Here is an 18177-nt window from a genome sequence, read left to right on the forward strand (position 1 = left end):
ACCAATTTTTGTGAAGATTCCAGTTTAGGGTACATAGTGTCCCAGGACCATATGACACTTCCGGAAATGGCTCCGAAATGTGTTTGGGACAAACAACACATACTCTTTGCTCTGGGGCGTTTTATCTACTTATTATATTAACCCGACACATGGCTCCACATTTTCATTCCAGAAGGCATCAGCACGGTGGCCGAGTGGTTAAGGCGTTGGACTTAAGATCCAATGGACGTATGTCCGCGTGGGTTCGAACCCCACCCGTGCTATGTTGAATACTTTTAATGTGTGAACATTGACATAATTTACTTGGCGTTTTTTATTGTAAATAAATTTCAGTCACTGGTACAAACGTCCTTCAACGTCTTATCAGCATTTTATTTATTTTTTTGAAAAATGCTAAAAAGATTTTGCGAGCGTGCCAGGATTCGAACCTGGAATCTTCTGATCCGTAGTCAGACGCGTTATCCGTTGCGCCACACGCCCCATGAAGGAGTGTACTTCTATTTGGACCTTTTCTTGGTGCTACTTCCACAAACCATTGTCTGGCCTCCTGCACGTCACAAATCTCTTATGTGCTATTATTATAGCACGGCTGCAAATACCACCACTTGTCCAAGGCATTTTGCAGAAACAAAAGGCATGTTTATCGTGACAATTCCATTAACGAACAGTTCGATGACAAACAATAAAACGAACGTTCGAGCGTGCCAGGATTCGAACCTGGAATCTTCTGATCCGTAGTCAGACGCGTTATCCGTTGCGCCACACGCCCAAGGTAGTGTTCTTGTGGTTCTTTGTCAGGAGGAGTTCTCAATTTACCAAGGAATTGTAATCACAACACAACTGTTACGAAGAGGCATACGTCATTGGTAAAGAAGCAAATCACAGGAAGAACGAAGAGGTGTTTCCAAAGGTATCTGAGAAAAATAAGAGGTAGTTCATTACTCCAAACGTAAGACAGGGCAGTTGAATTTGCACATTCATAAGTCAACAATGATACAATGCGATTCGACATAGATACTAATTTGTGTACCAGCAGCAGCTGATATCACCAATTTTTGTGAAGATTCCAGTTTAGGGTACATAGTGTCCCAGGACCATATGACACTTCCGGAAATGGCTCCGAAATGTGTTTGGGACAAACAACACATACTCTTTGCTCTGGGGCGTTTTATCTACTTATTATATTAACCCGACACATGGCTCCACATTTTCATTCCAGAAGGCATCAGCACGGTGGCCGAGTGGTTAAGGCGTTGGACTTAAGATCCAATGGACGTATGTCCGCGTGGGTTCGAACCCCACCCGTGCTATGTTGAATACTTTTAATGTGTGAACATTGACATAATTTACTTGGCGTTTTTTATTGTAAATAAATTTCAGTCACTGGTACAAACGTCCTTCAACGTCTTATCAGCATTTTATTTATTTTTTTGAAAAATGCTAAAAAGATTTTGCGAGCGTGCCAGGATTCGAACCTGGAATCTTCTGATCCGTAGTCAGACGCGTTATCCGTTGCGCCACACGCCCCATGAAGGAGTGTACTTCTATTTGGACCTTTTCTTGGTGCTACTTCCACAAACCATTGTCTGGCCTCCTGCACGTCACAAATCTCTTATGTGCTATTATTATAGCACGGCTGCAAATACCACCACTTGTCCAAGGCATTTTGCAGAAACAAAAGGCATGTTTATCGTGACAATTCCATTAACGAACAGTTCGATGACAAACAATAAAACGAACGTTCGAGCGTGCCAGGATTCGAACCTGGAATCTTCTGATCCGTAGTCAGACGCGTTATCCGTTGCGCCACACGCCCAAGGTAGTGTTCTTGTGGTTCTTTGTCAGGAGGAGTTCTCAATTTACCAAGGAATTGTAATCACAACACAACTGTTACGAAGAGGCATACGTCATTGGTACAGAAGCAAATCACAGGAAGAACGAAGAGGTGTTTGCAAAGGTATCTGAGAAAAATAAGAGGTAGTTCATTACTCCAAACGTAAGACAGGGCAGTTGAATTTGCACATTCATAAGTCAACAATGATACAATGCGATTCGACATAGATACTAATTTGTGTACCAGCAGCAGCTGATATCACCAATTTTTGGGAAGATTCCAGTTTAGGGTACATAGTGTCCCAGGACCATATGACACTTCCGGAAATGGCTCCGAAATGTGTTTGGGACAAACAACACATACTCTTTGCTCTGGGGCGTTTTATCTACTTATTATATTAACCCGACACATGGCTCCACATTTTCATTCCAGAAGGCATCAGCACGGTGGCCGAGTGGTTAAGGCGTTGGACTTAAGATCCAATGGACGTATGTCCGCGTGGGTTCGAACCCCACCCGTGCTATGTTGAATACTTTTAATGTGTGAACATTGACATAATTTACTTGGCGTTTTTTATTGTAAATAAATTTCAGTCACTGGTACAAACGTCCTTCAACGTCTTATCAGCATTTTATTTATTTTTTTGGAAAATGCTAAAAAGATTTTGCGAGCGTGCCAGGATTCGAACCTGGAATCTTCTGATCCGTAGTCAGACGCGTTATCCGTTGCGCCACACGCCCCATGAAGGAGTGTACTTCTATTTGGACCTTTTCTTGGTGCTACTTCCACAAACCATTGTCTGGCCTCCTGCACGTCACAAATCTCTTATGTGCTATTATTATAGCACGGCTGCAAATACCACCACTTGTCCAAGGCATTTTGCAGAAACAAAAGGCATGTTTATCGTGACAATTCCATTAACGAACAGTTCGATGACAAACAATAAAACGAACGTTCGAGCGTGCCAGGATTCGAACCTGGAATCTTCTGATCCGTAGTCAGACGCGTTATCCGTTGCGCCACACGCCCAAGGTAGTGTTCTTGTGGTTCTTTGTCAGGAGGAGTTCTCAATTTACCAAGGAATTGTAATCACAACACAACTGTTACGAAGAGGCATACGTCATTGGTACAGAAGCAAATCACAGGAAGAACGAAGAGGTGTTTCCAAAGGTATCTGAGAAAAATAAGAGGTAGTTCATTACTCCAAACGTAAGACAGGGCAGTTGAATTTGCACATTCATAAGTCAACAATGATACAATGCGATTCGACATAGATACTAATTTGTGTACCAGCAGCAGCTGATATCACCAATTTTTGTGAAGATTCCAGTTTAGGGTACATAGTGTCCCAGGACCATATGACACTTCCGGAAATGGCTCCGAAATGTGTTTGGGACAAACAACACATACTCTTTGCTCTGGGGCGTTTTATCTACTTATTATATTAACCCGACACATGGCTCCACATTTTCATTCCAGAAGGCATCAGCACGGTGGCCGAGTGGTTAAGGCGTTGGACTTAAGATCCAATGGACGTATGTCCGCGTGGGTTCGAACCCCACCCGTGCTATGTTGAATACTTTTAATGTGTGAACATTGACATAATTTACTTGGCGTTTTTTATTGTAAATAAATTTCAGTCACTGGTACAAACGTCCTTCAACGTCTTATCAGCATTTTATTTATTTTTTTGAAAAATGCTAAAAAGATTTTGCGAGCGTGCCAGGATTCGAACCTGGAATCTTCTGATCCGTAGTCAGACGCGTTATCCGTTGCGCCACACGCCCCATGAAGGAGTGTACTTCTATTTGGACCTTTTCTTGGTGCTACTTCCACAAACCATTGTCTGGCCTCCTGCACGTCACAAATCTCTTATGTGCTATTATTATAGCACGGCTGCAAATACCACCACTTGTCCAAGGCATTTTGCAGAAACAAAAGGCATGTTTATCGTGACAATTCCATTAACGAACAGTTCGATGACAAACAATAAAACGAACGTTCGAGCGTGCCAGGATTCGAACCTGGAATCTTCTGATCCGTAGTCAGACGCGTTATCCGTTGCGCCACACGCCCAAGGTAGTGTTCTTGTGGTTCTTTGTCAGGAGGAGTTCTCAATTTACCAAGGAATTGTAATCACAACACAACTGTTACGAAGAGGCATACGTCATTGGTAAAGAAGCAAATCACAGGAAGAACGAAGAGGTGTTTCCAAAGGTATCTGAGAAAAATAAGAGGTAGTTCATTACTCCAAACGTAAGACAGGGCAGTTGAATTTGCACATTCATAAGTCAACAATGATACAATGCGATTCGACATAGATACTAATTTGTGTACCAGCAGCAGCTGATATCACCAATTTTTGTGAAGATTCCAGTTTAGGGTACATAGTGTCCCAGGACCATATGACACTTCCGGAAATGGCTCCGAAATGTGTTTGGGACAAACAACACATACTCTTTGCTCTGGGGCGTTTTATCTACTTATTATATTAACCCGACACATGGCTCCACATTTTCATTCCAGAAGGCATCAGCACGGTGGCCGAGTGGTTAAGGCGTTGGACTTAAGATCCAATGGACGTATGTCCGCGTGGGTTCGAACCCCACCCGTGCTATGTTGAATACTTTTAATGTGTGAACATTGACATAATTTACTTGGCGTTTTTTATTGTAAATAAATTTCAGTCACTGGTACAAACGTCCTTCAACGTCTTATCAGCATTTTATTTATTTTTTTGAAAAATGCTAAAAAGGTTTTGCGAGCATGCCAGGATTCGAACCTGGAATCTTCTGATCCGTAGTCAGACGCGTTATCCGTTGCGCCACACGCCCCATGAAGGAGTGAACTTCTATTTGGACCTTTTCTTGGTGCTACTTCCACAAACCATTGTCTGGCCTCCTGCACGTCACAAATCTCTTATGTGCTATTATTATAGCACGGCTGCAAATACCACCACTTGTCCAAGGCATTTTGCAGAAACAAAAGGCATGTTTATCGTGACAATTCCATTAACGAACAGTTCGATGACAAACAATAAAACGAACGTTCGAGCGTGCCAGGATTCGAACCTGGAATCTTCTGATCCGTAGTCAGACGCGTTATCCGTTGCGCCACACGCCCAAGGTAGTGTTCTTGTGGTTCTTTGTCAGGAGGAGTTCTCAATTTACCAAGGAATTGTAATCACAACACAACTGTTACGAAGAGGCATACGTCATTGGTAAAGAAGCAAATCACAGGAAGAACGAAGAGGTGTTTCCAAAGGTATCTGAGAAAAATAAGAGGTAGTTCATTACTCCAAACGTAAGACAGGGCAGTTGAATTTGCACATTCATAAGTCAACAATGATACAATGCGATTCGACATAGATACTAATTTGTGTACCAGCAGCAGCTGATATCACCAATTTTTGTGAAGATTCCAGTTTAGGGTACATAGTGTCCCAGGACCATATGACACTTCCGGAAATGGCTCCGAAATGTGTTTGGGACAAACAACACATACTCTTTGCTCTGGGGCGTTTTATCTACTTATTATATTAACCCGACACATGGCTCCACATTTTCATTCCAGAAGGCATCAGCACGGTGGCCGAGTGGTTAAGGCGTTGGACTTAAGATCCAATGGACGTATGTCCGCGTGGGTTCGAACCCCACCCGTGCTATGTTGAATACTTTTAATGTGTGAACATTGACATAATTTACTTGGCGTTTTTTATTGTAAATAAATTTCAGTCACTGGTACAAACGTCCTTCAACGTCTTATCAGCATTTTATTTATTTTTTTGGAAAATGCTAAAAAGATTTTGCGAGCGTGCCAGGATTCGAACCTGGAATCTTCTGATCCGTAGTCAGACGCGTTATCCGTTGCGCCACACGCCCCATGAAGGAGTGTACTTCTATTTGGACCTTTTCTTGGTGCTACTTCCACAAACCATTGTCTGGCCTCCTGCACGTCACAAATCTCTTATGTGCTATTATTATAGCACGGCTGCAAATACCACCACTTGTCCAAGGCATTTTGCAGAAACAAAAGGCATGTTTATCGTGACAATTCCATTAACGAACAGTTCGATGACAAACAATAAAACGAACGTTCGAGCGTGCCAGGATTCGAACCTGGAATCTTCTGATCCGTAGTCAGACGCGTTATCCGTTGCGCCACACGCCCAAGGTAGTGTTCTTGTGGTTCTTTGTCAGGAGGAGTTCTCAATTTACCAAGGAATTGTAATCACAACACAACTGTTACGAAGAGGCATACGTCATTGGTAAAGAAGCAAATCACAGGAAGAACGAAGAGGTGTTTCCAAAGGTATCTGAGAAAAATAAGAGGTAGTTCATTACTCCAAACGTAAGACAGGGCAGTTGAATTTGCACATTCATAAGTCAACAATGATACAATGCGATTCGACATAGATACTAATTTGTGTACCAGCAGCAGCTGATATCACCAATTTTTGTGAAGATTCCAGTTTAGGGTACATAGTGTCCCAGGACCATATGACACTTCCGGAAATGGCTCCGAAATGTGTTTGGGACAAACAACACATACTCTTTGCTCTGGGGCGTTTTATCTACTTATTATATTAACCCGACACATGGCTCCACATTTTCATTCCAGAAGGCATCAGCACGGTGGCCGAGTGGTTAAGGCGTTGGACTTAAGATCCAATGGACGTATGTCCGCGTGGGTTCGAACCCCACCCGTGCTATGTTGAATACTTTTAATGTGTGAACATTGACATAATTTACTTGCCGTTTTTTATTGTAAATAAATTTCAGTCACTGGTACAAACGTCCTTCAACGTCTTATCAGCATTTTATTTATTTTTTTGGAAAATGCTAAAAAGATTTTGCGAGCGTGCCAGGATTCGAACCTGGAATCTTCTGATCCGTAGTCAGACGCGTTATCCGTTGCGCCACACGCCCCATGAAGGAGTGTACTTCTATTTGGACCTTTTCTTGGTGCTACTTCCACAAACCATTGTCTGGCCTCCTGCACGTCACAAATCTCTTATGTGCTATTATTATAGCACGGCTGCAAATACCACCACTTGTCCAAGGCATTTTGCAGAAACAAAAGGCATGTTTATCGTGACAATTCCATTAACGAACAGTTCGATGACAAACAATAAAACGAACGTTCGAGCGTGCCAGGATTCGAACCTGGAATCTTCTGATCCGTAGTCAGACGCGTTATCCGTTGCGCCACACGCCCAAGGTAGTGTTCTTGTGGTTCTTTGTCAGGAGGAGTTCTCAATTTACCAAGGAATTGTAATCACAACACAACTGTTACGAAGAGGCATACGTCATTGGTAAAGAAGCAAATCACAGGAAGAACGAAGAGGTGTTTCCAAAGGTATCTGAGAAAAATAAGAGGTAGTTCATTACTCCAAACGTAAGACAGGGCAGTTGAATTTGCACATTCATAAGTCAACAATGATACAATGCGATTCGACATAGATACTAATTTGTGTACCAGCAGCAGCTGATATCACCAATTTTTGTGAAGATTCCAGTTTAGGGTACATAGTGTCCCAGGACCATATGACACTTCCGGAAATGGCTCCGAAATGTGTTTGGGACAAACAACACATACTCTTTGCTCTGGGGCGTTTTATCTACTTATTATATTAACCCGACACATGGCTCCACATTTTCATTCCAGAAGGCATCAGCACGGTGGCCGAGTGGTTAAGGCGTTGGACTTAAGATCCAATGGACGTATGTCCGCGTGGGTTCGAACCCCACCCGTGCTATGTTGAATACTTTTAATGTGTGAACATTGACATAATTTACTTGGCGTTTTTTATTGTAAATAAATTTCAGTCACTGGTACAAACGTCCTTCAACGTCTTATCAGCATTTTATTTATTTTTTTGAAAAATGCTAAAAAGATTTTGCGAGCGTGCCAGGATTCGAACCTGGAATCTTCTGATCCGTAGTCAGACGCGTTATCCGTTGCGCCACACGCCCCATGAAGGAGTGTACTTCTATTTGGACCTTTTCTTGGTGCTACTTCCACAAACCATTGTCTGGCCTCCTGCACGTCACAAATCTCTTATGTGCTATTATTATAGCACGGCTGCAAATACCACCACTTGTCCAAGGCATTTTGCAGAAACAAAAGGCATGTTTATCGTGACAATTCCATTAACGAACAGTTCGATGACAAACAATAAAACGAACGTTCGAGCGTGCCAGGATTCGAACCTGGAATCTTCTGATCCGTAGTCAGACGCGTTATCCGTTGCGCCACACGCCCAAGGTAGTGTTCTTTTGGTTCTTTGTCAGGAGGAGTTCTCAATTTACCAAGGAATTGTAATCACAACACAACTGTTACGAAGAGGCATACGTCATTGGTAAAGAAGCAATTCACAGGAAGAACGAAGAGGTGTTTCCAAAGGTATCTGAGAAAAATAAGAGGTAGTTCATTACTCCAAACGTAAGACAGGGCAGTTGAATTTGCACATTCATAAGTCAACAATGATACAATGCGATTCGACATAGATACTAATTTGTGTACCAGCAGCAGCTGATATCACCAATTTTTGTGAAGATTCCAGTTTAGGGTACATAGTGTCCCAGGACCATATGACACTTCCGGAAATGGCTCCGAAATGTGTTTGGGACAAACAACACATACTCTTTGCTCTGGGGCGTTTTATCTACTTATTATATTAACCCGACACATGGCTCCACATTTTCATTCCAGAAGGCATCAGCACGGTGGCCGAGTGGTTAAGGCGTTGGACTTAAGATCCAATGGACGTATGTCCGCGTGGGTTCGAACCCCACCCGTGCTATGTTGAATACTTTTAATGTGTGAACATTGACATAATTTACTTGGCGTTTTTTATTGTAAATAAATTTCAGTCACTGGTACAAACGTCCTTCAACGTCTTATCAGCATTTTATTTATTTTTTTGAAAAATGCTAAAAAGATTTTGCGAGCGTGCCAGGATTCGAACCTGGAATCTTCTGATCCGTAGTCAGACGCGTTATCCGTTGCGCCACACGCCCCATGAAGGAGTGTACTTCTATTTGGACCTTTTCTTGGTGCTACTTCCACAAACCATTGTCTGGCCTCCTGCACGTCACAAATCTCTTATGTGCTATTATTATAGCACGGCTGCAAATACCACCACTTGTCCAAGGCATTTTGCAGAAACAAAAGGCATGTTTATCGTGACAATTCCATTAACGAACAGTTCGATGACAAACAATAAAACGAACGTTCGAGCGTGCCAGGATTCGAACCTGGAATCTTCTGATCCGTAGTCAGACGCGTTATCCGTTGCGCCACACGCCCAAGGTAGTGTTCTTGTGGTTCTTTGTCAGGAGGAGTTCTCAATTTACCAAGGAATTGTAATCACAACACAACTGTTACGAAGAGGCATACGTCATTGGTAAAGAAGCAAATCACAGGAAGAACGAAGAGGTGTTTCCAAAGGTATCTGAGAAAAATAAGAGGTAGTTCATTACTCCAAACGTAAGACAGGGCAGTTGAATTTGCACATTCATAAGTCAACAATGATACAATGCGATTCGACATAGATACTAATTTGTGTACCAGCAGCAGCTGATATCACCAATTTTTGTGAAGATTCCAGTTTAGGGTACATAGTGTCCCAGGACCATATGACACTTCCGGAAATGGCTCCGAAATGTGTTTGGGACAAACAACACATACTCTTTGCTCTGGGGCGTTTTATCTACTTATTATATTAACCCGACACATGGCTCCACATTTTCATTCCAGAAGGCATCAGCACGGTGGCCGAGTGGTTAAGGCGTTGGACTTAAGATCCAATGGACGTATGTCCGCGTGGGTTCGAACCCCACCCGTGCTATGTTGAATACTTTTAATGTGTGAACATTGACATAATTTACTTGGCGTTTTTTATTGTAAATAAGTTTCAGTCACTGGTACAAACGTCCTTCAACGTCTTATCAGCATTTTATTTATTTTTTTGGAAAATGCTAAAAAGATTTTGCGAGCGTGCCAGGATTCGAACCTGGAATCTTCTGATCCGTAGTCAGACGCGTTATCCGTTGCGCCACACGCCCCATGAAGGAGTGTACTTCTATTTGGACCTTTTCTTGGTGCTACTTCCACAAACCATTGTCTGGCCTCCTGCACGTCACAAATCTCTTATGTGCTATTATTATAGCACGGCTGCAAATACCACCACTTGTCCAAGGCATTTTGCAGAAACAAAAGGCATGTTTATCGTGACAATTCCATTAACGAACAGTTCGATGACAAACAATAAAACGAACGTTCGAGCGTGCCAGGATTCGAACCTGGAATCTTCTGATCCGTAGTCAGACGCGTTATCCGTTGCGCCACACGCCCAAGGTAGTGTTCTTGTGGTTCTTTGTCAGGAGGAGTTCTCAATTTACCAAGGAATTGTAATCACAACACAACTGTTACGAAGAGGCATACGTCATTGGTAAAGAAGCAAATCACAGGAAGAACGAAGAGGTGTTTCCAAAGGTATCTGAGAAAAATAAGAGGTAGTTCATTACTCCAAACGTAAGACAGGGCAGTTGAATTTGCACATTCATAAGTCAACAATGATACAATGCGATTCGACATAGATACTAATTTGTGTACCAGCAGCAGCTGATATCACCAATTTTTGTGAAGATTCCAGTTTAGGGTACATAGTGTCCCAGGACCATATGACACTTCCGGAAATGGCTCCGAAATGTGTTTGGGACAAACAACACATACTCTTTGCTCTGGGGCGTTTTATCTACTTATTATATTAACCCGACACATGGCTCCACATTTTCATTCCAGAAGGCATCAGCACGGTGGCCGAGTGGTTAAGGCGTTGGACTTAAGATCCAATGGACGTATGTCCGCGTGGGTTCGAACCCCACCCGTGCTATGTTGAATACTTTTAATGTGTGAACATTGACATAATTTACTTGGCGTTTTTTATTGTAAATAAATTTCAGTCACTGGTACAAACGTCCTTCAACGTCTTATCAGCATTTTATTTATTTTTTTGGAAAATGCTAAAAAGATTTTGCGAGCGTGCCAGGATTCGAACCTGGAATCTTCTGATCCGTAGTCAGACGCGTTATCCGTTGCGCCACACGCCCCATGAAGGAGTGTACTTCTATTTGGACCTTTTCTTGGTGCTACTTCCACAAACCATTGTCTGGCCTCCTGCACGTCACAAATCTCTTATGTGCTATTATTATAGCACGGCTGCAAATACCACCACTTGTCCAAGGCATTTTGCAGAAACAAAAGGCATGTTTATCGTGACAATTCCATTAACGAACAGTTCGATGACAAACAATAAAACGAACGTTCGAGCGTGCCAGGATTCGAACCTGGAATCTTCTGATCCGTAGTCAGACGCGTTATCCGTTGCGCCACACGCCCAAGGTAGTGTTCTTGTGGTTCTTTGTCAGGAGGAGTTCTCAATTTACCAAGGAATTGTAATCACAACACAACTGTTACGAAGAGGCATACGTCATTGGTAAAGAAGCAATTCACAGGAAGAACGAAGAGGTGTTTCCAAAGGTATCTGAGAAAAATAAGAGGTAGTTCATTACTCCAAACGTAAGACAGGGCAGTTGAATTTGCACATTCATAAGTCAACAATGATACAATGCGATTCGACATAGATACTAATTTGTGTACCAGCAGCAGCTGATATCACCAATTTTTGTGAAGATTCCAGTTTAGGGTACATAGTGTCCCAGGACCATATGACACTTCCGGAAATGGCTCCGAAATGTGTTTGGGACAAACAACACATACTCTTTGCTCTGGGGCGTTTTATCTACTTATTATATTAACCCGACACATGGCTCCACATTTTCATTCCAGAAGGCATCAGCACGGTGGCCGAGTGGTTAAGGCGTTGGACTTAAGATCCAATGGACGTATGTCCGCGTGGGTTCGAACCCCACCCGTGCTATGTTGAATACTTTTAATGTGTGAACATTGACATAATTTACTTGGCGTTTTTTATTGTAAATAAATTTCAGTCACTGGTACAAACGTCCTTCAACGTCTTATCAGCATTTTATTTATTTTTTTGAAAAATGCTAAAAAGATTTTGCGAGCGTGCCAGGATTCGAACCTGGAATCTTCTGATCCGTAGTCAGACGCGTTATCCGTTGCGCCACACGCCCCATGAAGGAGTGTACTTCTATTTGGACCTTTTCTTGGTGCTACTTCCACAAACCATTGTCTGGCCTCCTGCACGTCACAAATCTCTTATGTGCTATTATTATAGCACGGCTGCAAATACCACCACTTGTCCAAGGCATTTTGCAGAAACAAAAGGCATGTTTATCGTGACAATTCCATTAACGAACAGTTCGATGACAAACAATAAAACGAACGTTCGAGCGTGCCAGGATTCGAACCTGGAATCTTCTGATCCGTAGTCAGACGCGTTATCCGTTGCGCCACACGCCCAAGGTAGTGTTCTTGTGGTTCTTTGTCAGGAGGAGTTCTCAATTTACCAAGGAATTGTAATCACAACACAACTGTTACGAAGAGGCATACGTCATTGGTAAAGAAGCAAATCACAGGAAGAACGAAGAGGTGTTTCCAAAGGTATCTGAGAAAAATAAGAGGTAGTTCATTACTCCAAACGTAAGACAGGGCAGTTGAATTTGCACATTCATAAGTCAACAATGATACAATGCGATTCGACATAGATACTAATTTGTGTACCAGCAGCAGCTGATATCACCAATTTTTGTGAAGATTCCAGTTTAGGGTACATAGTGTCCCAGGACCATATGACACTTCCGGAAATGGCTCCGAAATGTGTTTGGGACAAACAACACATACTCTTTGCTCTGGGGCGTTTTATCTACTTATTATATTAACCCGACACATGGCTCCACATTTTCATTCCAGAAGGCATCAGCACGGTGGCCGAGTGGTTAAGGCGTTGGACTTAAGATCCAATGGACGTATGTCCGCGTGGGTTCGAACCCCACCCGTGCTATGTTGAATACTTTTAATGTGTGAACATTGACATAATTTACTTGGCGTTTTTTATTGTAAATAAATTTCAGTCACTGGTACAAACGTCCTTCAACGTCTTATCAGCATTTTATTTATTTTTTTGAAAAATGCTAAAAAGATTTTGCGAGCGTGCCAGGATTCGAACCTGGAATCTTCTGATCCGTAGTCAGACGCGTTATCCGTTGCGCCACACGCCCCATGAAGGAGTGTACTTCTATTTGGACCTTTTCTTGGTGCTACTTCCACAAACCATTGTCTGGCCTCCTGCACGTCACAAATCTCTTATGTGCTATTATTATAGCACGGCTGCAAATACCACCACTTGTCCAAGGCATTTTGCAGAAACAAAAGGCATGTTTATCGTGACAATTCCATTAACGAACAGTTCGATGACAAACAATAAAACGAACGTTCGAGCGTGCCAGGATTCGAACCTGGAATCTTCTGATCCGTAGTCAGACGCGTTATCCGTTGCGCCACACGCCCAAGGTAGTGTTCTTGTGGTTCTTTGTCAGGAGGAGTTCTCAATTTACCAAGGAATTGTAATCACAACACAACTGTTACGAAGAGGCATACGTCATTGGTAAAGAAGCAAATCACAGGAAGAACGAAGAGGTGTTTCCAAAGGTATCTGAGAAAAATAAGAGGTAGTTCATTACTCCAAACGTAAGACAGGGCAGTTGAATTTGCACATTCATAAGTCAACAATGATACAATGCGATTCGACATAGATACTAATTTGTGTACCAGCAGCAGCTGATATCACCAATTTTTGTGAAGATTCCAGTTTAGGGTACATAGTGTCCCAGGACCATATGACACTTCCGGAAATGGCTCCGAAATGTGTTTGGGACAAACAACACATACTCTTTGCTCTGGGGCGTTTTATCTACTTATTATATTAACCCGACACATGGCTCCACATTTTCATTCCAGAAGGCATCAGCACGGTGGCCGAGTGGTTAAGGCGTTGGACTTAAGATCCAATGGACGTATGTCCGCGTGGGTTCGAACCCCACCCGTGCTATGTTGAATACTTTTAATGTGTGAACATTGACATAATTTACTTGGCGTTTTTTATTGTAAATAAATTTCAGTCACTGGTACAAACGTCCTTCAACGTCTTATCAGCATTTTATTTATTTTTTTGGAAAATGCTAAAAAGATTTTGCGAGCGTGCCAGGATTCGAACCTGGAATCTTCTGATCCGTAGTCAGACGCGTTATCCGTTGCGCCACACGCCCCATGAAGGAGTGTACTTCTATTTGGACCTTTTCTTGGTGCTACTTCCACAAACCATTGTCTGGCCTCCTGCACGTCACAAATCTCTTATGTGCTATTATTATAGCACGGCTGCAAATACCACCACTTGTCCAAGGCATTTTGCAGAAACAAAAGGCATGTTTATCGTGACAATTCCATTAACGAACAGTTCGATGACAAACAATAAAACGAACGTTCGAGCGTGCCAGGATTCGAACCTGGAATCTTCTGATCCGTAGTCAGACGCGTTATCCGTTGCGCCACACGCCCAAGGTAGTGTTCTTGTGGTTCTTTGTCAGGAGGAGTTCTCAATTTACCAAGGAATTGTAATCACAACACAACTGTTACGAAGAGGCATACGTTATTTGGTAAAGAAGCAAATCACAGGAAGAACGAAGAGGTGTTTCCAAAGGTATCTGAGAAAAATAAGAGGTAGTTCATTACTCCAAACGTAAGACAGGGCAGTTGAATTTGCACATTCATAAGTCAACAATGATACAATGCGATTCGACATAGATACTAATTTGTGTACCAGCAGCAGCTGATATCACCAATTTTTGTGAAGATTCCAGTTTAGGGTACATAGTGTCCCAGGACCATATGACACTTCCGGAAATGGCTCCGAAATGTGTTTGGGACAAACAACACATACTCTTTGCTCTGGGGCGTTTTATCTACTTATTATATTAACCCGACACATGGCTCCACATTTTCATTCCAGAAGGCATCAGCACGGTGGCCGAGTGGTTAAGGCGTTGGACTTAAGATCCAATGGACGTATGTCCGCGTGGGTTCGAACCCCACCCGTGCTATGTTGAATACTTTTAATGTGTGAACATTGACATAATTTACTTGGCGTTTTTTATTGTAAATAAATTTCAGTCACTGGTACAAACGTCCTTCAACGTCTTATCAGCATTTTATTTATTTTTTTGGAAAATGCTAAAAAGATTTTGCGAGCGTGCCAGGATTCGAACCTGGAATCTTCTGATCCGTAGTCAGACGCGTTATCCGTTGCGCCACACGCCCCATGAAGGAGTGTACTTCTATTTGGACCTTTTCTTGGTGCTACTTCCACAAACCATTGTCTGGCCTCCTGCACGTCACAAATCTCTTATGTGCTATTATTATAGCACGGCTGCAAATACCACCACTTGTCCAAGGCATTTTGCAGAAACAAAAGGCATGTTTATCGTGACAATTCCATTAACGAACAGTTCGATGACAAACAATAAAACGAACGTTCGAGCGTGCCAGGATTCGAACCTGGAATCTTCTGATCCGTAGTCAGACGCGTTATCCGTTGCGCCACACGCCCAAGGTAGTGTTCTTGTGGTTCTTTGTCAGGAGGAGTTCTCAATTTACCAAGGAATTGTAATCACAACACAACTGTTACGAAGAGGCATACGTTATTTGGTAAAGAAGCAAATCACAGGAAGAACGAAGAGGTGTTTCCAAAGGTATCTGAGAAAAATAAGAGGTAGTTCATTACTCCAAACGTAAGACAGGGCAGTTGAATTTGCACATTCATAAGTCAACAATGATACAATGCGATTCGACATAGATACTAATTTGTGTACCAGCAGCAGCTGATATCACCAATTTTTGTGAAGATTCCAGTTTAGGGTACATAGTGTCCCAGGACCATATGACACTTCCGGAAATGGCTCCGAAATGTGTTTGGGACAAACAACACATACTCTTTCCTCTTGGGCGTTTTATCTACTTATTATATTAACCCGACACATGGCTCCACATTTTCATTCCAGAAGGTATCAGCACGGTGGCCGAGTGGTTAAGGCGTTGGACTTAAGATCCAATGGACGTATGTCCGCGTGGGTTCGAACCCCACCCGTGCTATGTTGAATACTTTTAATGTGTGAACATTGACATAATTTACTTGGCGTTTTTTATTGTAAATAAATTTCAGTCACTGGTACAAACGTCCTTCAACGTCTTATCAGCATTTTATTTATTTTTTTGAAAAATGCTAAAAAGATTTTGCTAGAGTGCCAGGATTCGAACCTGGAATCTTCTGATCCGTAGTCAGACGCGTTATCCGTCACGCCCCATAAAACTTACCAGTTTCTTTGTTTATTCTACCTTAAAGTGTTAGTATCTCGTTGAACAGCTGTTGTTTATTCGACCCCCGATCCTTCCCTGAGTCGGTGTTATTGTAATACTGAAACTAAGCTAAGCGAAGTTGAGTTGAGTTGAGTTATTAATATGTCAGATATTTTCAGAGGTTATGAAAATGAATGTCACGAGAAAGAAGTAAGGAAGATAACGCGTGGCTTTAAAGGACTGGCGTTGTTGTAAATAGATTCTAATCGTGTTTCATCTACGAAATGCAAATAATGTTTAGAAATGGTTTTCAAATGAACCATTTTTATCATGGACGACATTGTTTTTATTGAAATTATGTAGAACAAAATAATGTATGAATAACAGTTATCTCCCTTACATAACGTAGATTTTGTAAAACCTGTCTTGAACTTTCACATACATTTGAAGATGAAACGGCAAACACTCGTTTTAATAAAAATGTTGTACAAAACATCTTTATTACCTTAAAACATATTTCAATTTTGTACGTTTACGAGAGTATTTATTTGTCATTTTATTAATTTGTTTCAACAATAAATGATTTATTATTTATTTTCCGATTATTTCAACGCTTTGTCGTGATCGAATATTGGCCAGCCTTCGTCCATAAATAATAATAAATATTTGAGGTCGAATTATTGAAGCCGCGATCAAAGACGTGATCTTAAAAGAGATCCTAAAACATCAAGACAAGAAGATATAATAAATTCAGAAATCATAAACCAGATATTCGTTTAACAGGTTTCTTAGGTTTTACCACATTTATCGTTTGGTTAATTTTTTTTAACGAACTCCTGAAGTTGGGTTCGATGTGTCGCTGTTAGATAGCACCTAGGATGATTTTGTGTGTTTTTCAGGATGTCAACATTGTCACAATTATGTTTTATGGAGGGTTTGTTGGGTATGGCGTTATGTCCAATATTTCAGAAATGAAGTTTACATTTTTATGTACCTGTGTCCTAATCTTACGCGGATAAATTTTGTTAAGGGGAGAAATTATACGTGTACGTTACTCTCTCAGCATGAGTAGCATGAAGAGTGGTAATAAATTATTTAACAACCTGACGCTTCATGTGCACATGTTAATATGTCACTTATGACGTAGAAGGAAAGGTGATCCCATCTTACATGTACTTATGAGAGTCATAAATAATCCATTTTATCAAGTTATTAACATCATCACTATTTAGCCTTAAATAGTGTAAAAAATAATGGCTTCATTGGATCCAATACTACGAAAATAAATGAAATTTTAGAAGTATTTGGATATGTCAGTTTTCTTTTAAGCGTTAAGCTGACAATCTATAGCAGGTTTACACACATTTCTGTTTGGCCCTTTCAAAATAAATCTCAGAGGAATCCGAATTTTTAAAACATTTCAATTATTTAAAACATTCCTCTTTGGTTGTATTATTAGACAGTTTTACTGAACAGCTCATTGCGTACTAGTATAATATAAATTTAAGCTTTGTTTCTTGTTTCACGCCGCACTCGGCAATATTCCAGCTATAAGACCACGGTCTGTAAATAATAGACTCTGGACCAGACGGTTCAATGATTGACATCATGAGCGTCGTTCAACGCAATTGGGATACGATGACATGCACCACCAAGTCAGCGAGCCTGACCACCCAATCACGTTATCCGCCTCTTGCGACAAGTATATATGTTGAAGCAGTGATAGTACAGCGGAATATCTGCAAGTACAGTAAACTACGGTTATAACGAACTCAAAGGGACTACTAATTTTAGTTCGTTATAACCGTAATTCGTTATAAGTATATATACAGCATAACTACAGCATATAGTCGGGACTATAAAGTTAGTTCGTTATATCCGTTAGTTCGTTATAAGCGTGTTCGTTATAACCGTAGTTTACTGTAATTTAATCAAAACGAGTTCAGATAAAAAAAGTAGGCAAACCTAGCTGTCAATATGAACCAGCATGCGAAAAACAATAA

At 41.4% G+C, this 18177-nt stretch overlaps 46 non-coding genes across 46 annotated transcripts; 16 read left to right on the forward strand and 30 right to left on the reverse strand.

The window, feature by feature from the left end:
- The first annotated feature begins 180 nt into the window (after positions 1-180).
- On the forward strand, positions 181-263 carry Trnal-uaa. Its single transcript has one exon. It is a non-coding gene; the product is annotated as a tRNA-Leu (tRNA).
- Positions 264-407: 144 nt separating this feature from the next.
- On the reverse strand, positions 408-480 carry Trnar-acg. Its single transcript has one exon. It is a non-coding gene; the product is annotated as a tRNA-Arg (tRNA).
- A 216-nt stretch (positions 481-696) lies between these two features.
- Trnar-acg lies at positions 697-769 on the reverse strand. The gene has a single exon. It is a non-coding gene; the product is annotated as a tRNA-Arg (tRNA).
- A 458-nt stretch (positions 770-1227) lies between these two features.
- Positions 1228-1310, forward strand: Trnal-uaa. The gene has a single exon. It is a non-coding gene; the product is annotated as a tRNA-Leu (tRNA).
- A 144-nt stretch (positions 1311-1454) lies between these two features.
- Trnar-acg lies at positions 1455-1527 on the reverse strand. The gene has a single exon. It is a non-coding gene; the product is annotated as a tRNA-Arg (tRNA).
- Positions 1528-1743: 216 nt separating this feature from the next.
- Positions 1744-1816, reverse strand: Trnar-acg. Its single transcript has one exon. It is a non-coding gene; the product is annotated as a tRNA-Arg (tRNA).
- A 458-nt stretch (positions 1817-2274) lies between these two features.
- Positions 2275-2357, forward strand: Trnal-uaa. The gene has a single exon. It is a non-coding gene; the product is annotated as a tRNA-Leu (tRNA).
- A 144-nt stretch (positions 2358-2501) lies between these two features.
- Positions 2502-2574, reverse strand: Trnar-acg. The gene has a single exon. It is a non-coding gene; the product is annotated as a tRNA-Arg (tRNA).
- Positions 2575-2790: 216 nt separating this feature from the next.
- On the reverse strand, positions 2791-2863 carry Trnar-acg. The gene has a single exon. It is a non-coding gene; the product is annotated as a tRNA-Arg (tRNA).
- Positions 2864-3321: 458 nt separating this feature from the next.
- On the forward strand, positions 3322-3404 carry Trnal-uaa. The gene has a single exon. It is a non-coding gene; the product is annotated as a tRNA-Leu (tRNA).
- Positions 3405-3548: 144 nt separating this feature from the next.
- On the reverse strand, positions 3549-3621 carry Trnar-acg. Its single transcript has one exon. It is a non-coding gene; the product is annotated as a tRNA-Arg (tRNA).
- A 216-nt stretch (positions 3622-3837) lies between these two features.
- Trnar-acg lies at positions 3838-3910 on the reverse strand. The gene has a single exon. It is a non-coding gene; the product is annotated as a tRNA-Arg (tRNA).
- Positions 3911-4368: 458 nt separating this feature from the next.
- Positions 4369-4451, forward strand: Trnal-uaa. Its single transcript has one exon. It is a non-coding gene; the product is annotated as a tRNA-Leu (tRNA).
- A 144-nt stretch (positions 4452-4595) lies between these two features.
- Trnar-acg lies at positions 4596-4668 on the reverse strand. The gene has a single exon. It is a non-coding gene; the product is annotated as a tRNA-Arg (tRNA).
- A 216-nt stretch (positions 4669-4884) lies between these two features.
- Trnar-acg lies at positions 4885-4957 on the reverse strand. Its single transcript has one exon. It is a non-coding gene; the product is annotated as a tRNA-Arg (tRNA).
- Positions 4958-5415: 458 nt separating this feature from the next.
- On the forward strand, positions 5416-5498 carry Trnal-uaa. Its single transcript has one exon. It is a non-coding gene; the product is annotated as a tRNA-Leu (tRNA).
- Positions 5499-5642: 144 nt separating this feature from the next.
- Trnar-acg lies at positions 5643-5715 on the reverse strand. Its single transcript has one exon. It is a non-coding gene; the product is annotated as a tRNA-Arg (tRNA).
- Positions 5716-5931: 216 nt separating this feature from the next.
- On the reverse strand, positions 5932-6004 carry Trnar-acg. Its single transcript has one exon. It is a non-coding gene; the product is annotated as a tRNA-Arg (tRNA).
- A 458-nt stretch (positions 6005-6462) lies between these two features.
- On the forward strand, positions 6463-6545 carry Trnal-uaa. The gene has a single exon. It is a non-coding gene; the product is annotated as a tRNA-Leu (tRNA).
- Positions 6546-6689: 144 nt separating this feature from the next.
- Trnar-acg lies at positions 6690-6762 on the reverse strand. Its single transcript has one exon. It is a non-coding gene; the product is annotated as a tRNA-Arg (tRNA).
- A 216-nt stretch (positions 6763-6978) lies between these two features.
- Positions 6979-7051, reverse strand: Trnar-acg. The gene has a single exon. It is a non-coding gene; the product is annotated as a tRNA-Arg (tRNA).
- A 458-nt stretch (positions 7052-7509) lies between these two features.
- On the forward strand, positions 7510-7592 carry Trnal-uaa. Its single transcript has one exon. It is a non-coding gene; the product is annotated as a tRNA-Leu (tRNA).
- A 144-nt stretch (positions 7593-7736) lies between these two features.
- On the reverse strand, positions 7737-7809 carry Trnar-acg. The gene has a single exon. It is a non-coding gene; the product is annotated as a tRNA-Arg (tRNA).
- Positions 7810-8025: 216 nt separating this feature from the next.
- Trnar-acg lies at positions 8026-8098 on the reverse strand. The gene has a single exon. It is a non-coding gene; the product is annotated as a tRNA-Arg (tRNA).
- Positions 8099-8556: 458 nt separating this feature from the next.
- Positions 8557-8639, forward strand: Trnal-uaa. The gene has a single exon. It is a non-coding gene; the product is annotated as a tRNA-Leu (tRNA).
- A 144-nt stretch (positions 8640-8783) lies between these two features.
- Positions 8784-8856, reverse strand: Trnar-acg. Its single transcript has one exon. It is a non-coding gene; the product is annotated as a tRNA-Arg (tRNA).
- A 216-nt stretch (positions 8857-9072) lies between these two features.
- Trnar-acg lies at positions 9073-9145 on the reverse strand. Its single transcript has one exon. It is a non-coding gene; the product is annotated as a tRNA-Arg (tRNA).
- A 458-nt stretch (positions 9146-9603) lies between these two features.
- Positions 9604-9686, forward strand: Trnal-uaa. Its single transcript has one exon. It is a non-coding gene; the product is annotated as a tRNA-Leu (tRNA).
- A 144-nt stretch (positions 9687-9830) lies between these two features.
- Trnar-acg lies at positions 9831-9903 on the reverse strand. The gene has a single exon. It is a non-coding gene; the product is annotated as a tRNA-Arg (tRNA).
- A 216-nt stretch (positions 9904-10119) lies between these two features.
- Positions 10120-10192, reverse strand: Trnar-acg. The gene has a single exon. It is a non-coding gene; the product is annotated as a tRNA-Arg (tRNA).
- Positions 10193-10650: 458 nt separating this feature from the next.
- Positions 10651-10733, forward strand: Trnal-uaa. The gene has a single exon. It is a non-coding gene; the product is annotated as a tRNA-Leu (tRNA).
- A 144-nt stretch (positions 10734-10877) lies between these two features.
- On the reverse strand, positions 10878-10950 carry Trnar-acg. Its single transcript has one exon. It is a non-coding gene; the product is annotated as a tRNA-Arg (tRNA).
- A 216-nt stretch (positions 10951-11166) lies between these two features.
- On the reverse strand, positions 11167-11239 carry Trnar-acg. The gene has a single exon. It is a non-coding gene; the product is annotated as a tRNA-Arg (tRNA).
- A 458-nt stretch (positions 11240-11697) lies between these two features.
- On the forward strand, positions 11698-11780 carry Trnal-uaa. The gene has a single exon. It is a non-coding gene; the product is annotated as a tRNA-Leu (tRNA).
- Positions 11781-11924: 144 nt separating this feature from the next.
- On the reverse strand, positions 11925-11997 carry Trnar-acg. The gene has a single exon. It is a non-coding gene; the product is annotated as a tRNA-Arg (tRNA).
- A 216-nt stretch (positions 11998-12213) lies between these two features.
- On the reverse strand, positions 12214-12286 carry Trnar-acg. Its single transcript has one exon. It is a non-coding gene; the product is annotated as a tRNA-Arg (tRNA).
- A 458-nt stretch (positions 12287-12744) lies between these two features.
- On the forward strand, positions 12745-12827 carry Trnal-uaa. Its single transcript has one exon. It is a non-coding gene; the product is annotated as a tRNA-Leu (tRNA).
- A 144-nt stretch (positions 12828-12971) lies between these two features.
- On the reverse strand, positions 12972-13044 carry Trnar-acg. Its single transcript has one exon. It is a non-coding gene; the product is annotated as a tRNA-Arg (tRNA).
- Positions 13045-13260: 216 nt separating this feature from the next.
- Positions 13261-13333, reverse strand: Trnar-acg. The gene has a single exon. It is a non-coding gene; the product is annotated as a tRNA-Arg (tRNA).
- Positions 13334-13791: 458 nt separating this feature from the next.
- Positions 13792-13874, forward strand: Trnal-uaa. The gene has a single exon. It is a non-coding gene; the product is annotated as a tRNA-Leu (tRNA).
- A 144-nt stretch (positions 13875-14018) lies between these two features.
- On the reverse strand, positions 14019-14091 carry Trnar-acg. The gene has a single exon. It is a non-coding gene; the product is annotated as a tRNA-Arg (tRNA).
- Positions 14092-14307: 216 nt separating this feature from the next.
- On the reverse strand, positions 14308-14380 carry Trnar-acg. Its single transcript has one exon. It is a non-coding gene; the product is annotated as a tRNA-Arg (tRNA).
- Positions 14381-14839: 459 nt separating this feature from the next.
- On the forward strand, positions 14840-14922 carry Trnal-uaa. Its single transcript has one exon. It is a non-coding gene; the product is annotated as a tRNA-Leu (tRNA).
- Positions 14923-15066: 144 nt separating this feature from the next.
- On the reverse strand, positions 15067-15139 carry Trnar-acg. The gene has a single exon. It is a non-coding gene; the product is annotated as a tRNA-Arg (tRNA).
- A 216-nt stretch (positions 15140-15355) lies between these two features.
- On the reverse strand, positions 15356-15428 carry Trnar-acg. The gene has a single exon. It is a non-coding gene; the product is annotated as a tRNA-Arg (tRNA).
- Positions 15429-15887: 459 nt separating this feature from the next.
- Positions 15888-15970, forward strand: Trnal-uaa. The gene has a single exon. It is a non-coding gene; the product is annotated as a tRNA-Leu (tRNA).
- The last annotated feature ends 2207 nt before the right edge of the window (positions 15971-18177 follow it).

Source organism: Haliotis rufescens, unplaced genomic scaffold (genome assembly GCF_023055435.1).
Source record: "Haliotis rufescens isolate VD_foot unplaced genomic scaffold, xgHalRufe1.0.p SCAF_148, whole genome shotgun sequence".
NCBI lineage: Eukaryota > Metazoa > Mollusca > Gastropoda > Lepetellida > Haliotidae > Haliotis > Haliotis rufescens.